We start from the raw sequence: 4,663 nt of genomic DNA, 5'->3' as shown, positions 1-4,663 counted from the left end.
GCGAGTGGGGTGGGAGGTGTTATCGGGAAATAGGCACTGCAAGTTTGCTGTGGATAAAAGCTGTTCACAACTGCACAGATCCCAGTGTTTCATCAAATTAAACAAAAATAAACATGAACGTTTTCACAGTTTGATCATTTGTTTGTAAGATTTAGGAAAACCAATTGAAAGGAATGTTCCTAACTGTAGTTTCTCGTTTCGAGTTTATTCCGACTGCTGTTCAGAAATTCGTAACTGGTGTAAACAGCTCGGTGGGATTACCAAAACTTCTGCAATTCCTGTAAACTGCAGATCACAGAACTCCTTCTAGTTTAGCGAGTTTGGAAAGATGAAAGGATGACTCTGCCACCCGAATCCCTGTAGGGCTCTGGGAAAGGGGTGGTGGTTGGGGGGTTCTGAGAACCATCACTGACTGATAATATTTGAAGTTACACAAGTCAGTTCGGTAAACGTATCAAGGCTACATATAATATTATTTTAAATTCCAAAAAGCAGTGCAGTAAACGTATGTCAGCCACATACATGAACGGTTGTTTATTTTGTCTATTAAATGAGTAAAATGTAAATGAATGCGTGAAACGCACATGGAGGGGTCGCATTCCGCTGCCCCGCGTGAGTCCACTTTCCATAGAGTGCGACTGACCCACTGATGTGCCAGGTGAAGGGTGGAGCTATCAGGGCCACGGGTCTGCCAGCACAGGCCGAGTGGTACTATATACCTCTTACACAAACCTCAAACCATCAGAACGGTCCCTTGCAAAACGTATATTAAATTATATGAATTAACAAGCATTGGCATAGCCAATAGGTCTCGCCTTTGGGACCTTATAAGTATTTAGTTATGCAGCACAATATCATTGGTACAACAGCATCAACTGTTGCATGGCTAAACACTTATAAGGTTCCAAAGGCGAGACCGATTGGCTATGCCAATGCTTGTTAAAGTTAGCCAAATGGTTTTTACTTCCACATCTATAACATTTTAAATCCTTGTTGGCATTATCCTTGTTGTTGGAAGTAGGAAAATTGACAACTTTAGATTTAGATTTTGAATTAATTTTGCTCACAGTGGGTTTGTCAATTTCCTAAGGTGTTTCAGAAATAGCTTTAGCACATTTGTTAGTAATTTCTGCTTTCTTAACTAAAGCAACTACATCTGACAACGATACTTCTTTATGTATCCAAAGACGTTCTTGAACATGTTCATTGTTAACATACATTATGATTTGGTCACAAATGAGTTCTTCTTCTAACAAACCACATCTGCAAGTTAAAGCAAATTTTTTTAAATCAGAAACAAAGGGGCTTATTAGGATGGCGGTCGGAAAACCACCCAGACCGGCATGGAAGCTGAAAACAACCGCCCGTCTGTACCGTGGAAAAACCGGCGGCCAAATTAGGATCATCCACCAAAAAACACCGACAGTGGTGGAACGGGGCCAAGAAAAACTGCTCGTAGCGGGTGGTGAATGCCAAAACCTGTCCGCGGCAGTCGGATACGTGGCGGAAAAACACCAACCCGCCGCAAGCATAGCGGAGACACCGTGCGGGAAATGAGGATATTCCCGATGGTCCCGCGGTACGTGCCACTGTTTCCGACCACCACGGTCGCACATTGTGATGAATGGGAGAGCCAGCGGAAGAGCTGCAGCACAGCCACCGCTACGGACGATCCATGAAAAACATGACGGACGAAGCCAAAATAAGGCTAAAAAGCGCACACAACAAACTAGCCATGCCCCCCAATACACAAAACACACCCCAATGACACAACCACATTGCAAGAAGAAAAATACATCTCCCAGGACAACACACACACCACACCTGACAGCAATACCCCATTTGGACACACCCACATGGCTGAGTACAAAACCAGCCCCTTCCCTGACCACAATCCTTTGCAATACTCAAGGACAGAAGGGACACACACCCCAGCTTAAAGGAGAGGCAAAGAACACAACATCACTAGCCACACCACATACAGCACCACCACCACTTCCCCACCTGCACCACTAACGCCCCTGCACATCACACACCATACACACCACAACCACACCCACCACTCACACCCCTGCACCCACAACCACTTTGCACACCACACACCATGGCAACTCAGAAAATGCCCAAATTCACTGAGAGTGAGTTGAAGGTTATGGTAAATGAGATAGTCAGAGTGGAACCCCAACTGTTTGGTACCCTGATCCAACAGTAACCATTAGCCACAAGGACACAAATGCGGGCAAGGATAGTCCAAAGGGTCAATGCACTAGAGACCACCCCAAGATCCAAAAAGGAGATCATGAAGCGGTGGCATGATCTGAAGAGGGTTGTCAAAGAGAGGAGAAGCAAGAACCGTGAGCTGGCTCAGAGGACTGGCGGGGGCCCTCCCATTCCACCAAAACCATTCACACCATGGGAGGAGAAGGTGCTTGCCATACTGCATCCAGAGAGTCTCACAGGAGTAGCTGGGGGAGTGGAGGCTGGTAAGTACAAACAAATGACTACTACCACACTGATATGTACTGCCATGCACAACTACAAAGCTACACCACCTAGGACAAATTCCATCCACCTGCATCACACACTCACAAAAACATGTCTCACAGATCCAACAATCACCCACTCCCCTTCACCCTAAACGTAGCTAACAACATTACCATGGGGGCATGTGTACAGGTAGACAGCACTACAGCTCCCACAGCATCAGCAAGAGGGACCACCCCCACCCAGAAGCAAGTGTCAGCCATTACATTACCCTCATTAAACTTACAGGTAGGCAGCCATCTTCACATTGAGGGTGTTTATGGGTGGGAGGCCTGTACCACTTCTCCCACTATCCCCCTGTCCCATACCTCAGCAGGATGGAGCCCTCCCTCACCCCACACAGAAGCATTTGGAACCCATTGCAGTACACCAAACAAACTTACAGGTAGGTAGCCATCTTCACATTGAGGGTGTTTGTGGGTGGGAGGCCTGTACCACTACTCCCACCATGCACCCTGGCCCACACCTCAGCAGGATGGAGCCCTCCCCCACCCAGAAGCATTTGGAAGCCATTGCAGTACACCAAGCAAACTTACAGGTAGGTAGACATATTATTCTGTCTTGTGACCCCACTGAGCAGCATGTAAGCCTCCACCATGCACATACAGATGTGTCATATAACAAAGCCAAATGTAAACACATTACAGGTAAGTAGGCAGTACGTGCACCCACACATTCATCAAAAAAGAAATGGTGCCATATGACAACACCAGCCCTCCCATTGCACAAATATGCACACTTACCCCATTGCCACGCACAGTGTGCACACGGGTAAGCTAAGAAAACTGTCACAGCTACCAAAGTGTGACACACCAATGCACATGTAGACTAAAGTTTGGGCACAATCATGCACAGCACCTATTGAAATGTGCATCGCCATGGGGAAAGTGCAACAAGGAACATTCGAAAAACAAAAGCATGTGTGGTGGTACAAATCAAGATAAGCACAGGACAAAGGTATGCAGGAGATGACAATGGCCAGTCCATGGCCAGATGTGACGCCTGCCAGGTTAGACAAATCAACAAAGAGTCCTCAATGAAAAACATGTTGTGCCAGTCCCTAGATGGCAACAGGTCCCTGTAATCATGAATTATGCACGGCTCACATGGTATGTCTTGACCGCTCACACCATGGACCAGTAATGCATGTACCACTGCATCATGTCAGGAAGCACAGTTGTGCACATAGTAAACAATGTGATGATCAGTCAATTGTGCAGTGTACGAAAAGTGAATGACACACAGCTAACACAAAGCTTGCGGGGTGCACTACAATGACCATTTTTCCATCTGATCCACAGGTGACCAAGAACTCACTGCAGAGGACAAGACCAGCAACCTGCAGAGCCAGTCTCCCCCACCAGTACATGGACTCTTGGATGTTGACTCCTGGGATTCTCTGGAAGATGAGCTCGAAGCCGGCCCATCTGGTGTGCCAGGGAGCAACAGGTCCCAGGACCCCATCGTCCACACCACCACATCTGCGGCAATAACAACTTCGCTGCAGACCCCTACTGTTACGGCCTATGTGGCCACCACCACCAACACTGCCACCCCCACCACCACCACCACTACCACCACCACCAGTACTGCCGCAACACCCATCCTGTCCCAGAGGATGACCACCCCACACCACTGACGGTGGAGAGCAGGGAGAAGATGCGGGTGTCCACAGTGGTGAGGTAACAGGTCCGTGGTAGCAGGGCAGGTGGGGTGGGCAGGGTCACCCACAGACACCAGGAGGCTGGGACTCAATCCCTGGAAAACATCACCAGAGTCCTTGGCGCATACGAACAGGCCCAGGGACGAATGGGCTGGTATGATGAACTGTTGCACGAGCTCATCCTGCTGATGAGGTCCATTGACACCCGCATGGGACAAATTGTGGACCTCTTGGGCCAGCAAGTGGTGGTACTGAGGGACAGGCCTGCGCCAAAAACAACACCTCAACCTCCCTCTGGTGGGCCGCAGGATGACAGTTCACCATCCTCCCCTGCGCCCACAGAGAGGGGTGAGTCCTCAGACCCCACTGGCCCTGCAGCAGGCCCCCATCTGCCAAATGACAAAGGGGCCGTCCTAAGAAGACCCTGGGAGTATCTGGAGGCCAAGCACCTGCCAG

The 4,663-nt window shown here is 48.8% G+C and overlaps 1 non-coding gene across 1 annotated transcript; it reads left to right on the top strand.

Annotated features, from left to right (window-relative positions):
- The first annotated feature begins 578 nt into the window (after positions 1-578).
- Positions 579-730, top strand: LOC146829308 (small nucleolar RNA U109). Its single transcript, XR_014962320.1, has one exon. It is a non-coding gene; the product is annotated as a small nucleolar RNA U109 (small nucleolar RNA).
- The last annotated feature ends 3,933 nt before the right edge of the window (positions 731-4,663 follow it).

Source organism: Triturus cristatus, chromosome 5_2 (assembly GCF_964204655.1).
Source record: "Triturus cristatus chromosome 5_2, aTriCri1.1, whole genome shotgun sequence".
Taxonomy (NCBI): Eukaryota; Metazoa; Chordata; class Amphibia; order Caudata; family Salamandridae; genus Triturus; species Triturus cristatus.
Note: the sequence above shows the minus strand (reverse complement) of the source record. Positions and strands in the feature narration are given on the sequence as shown.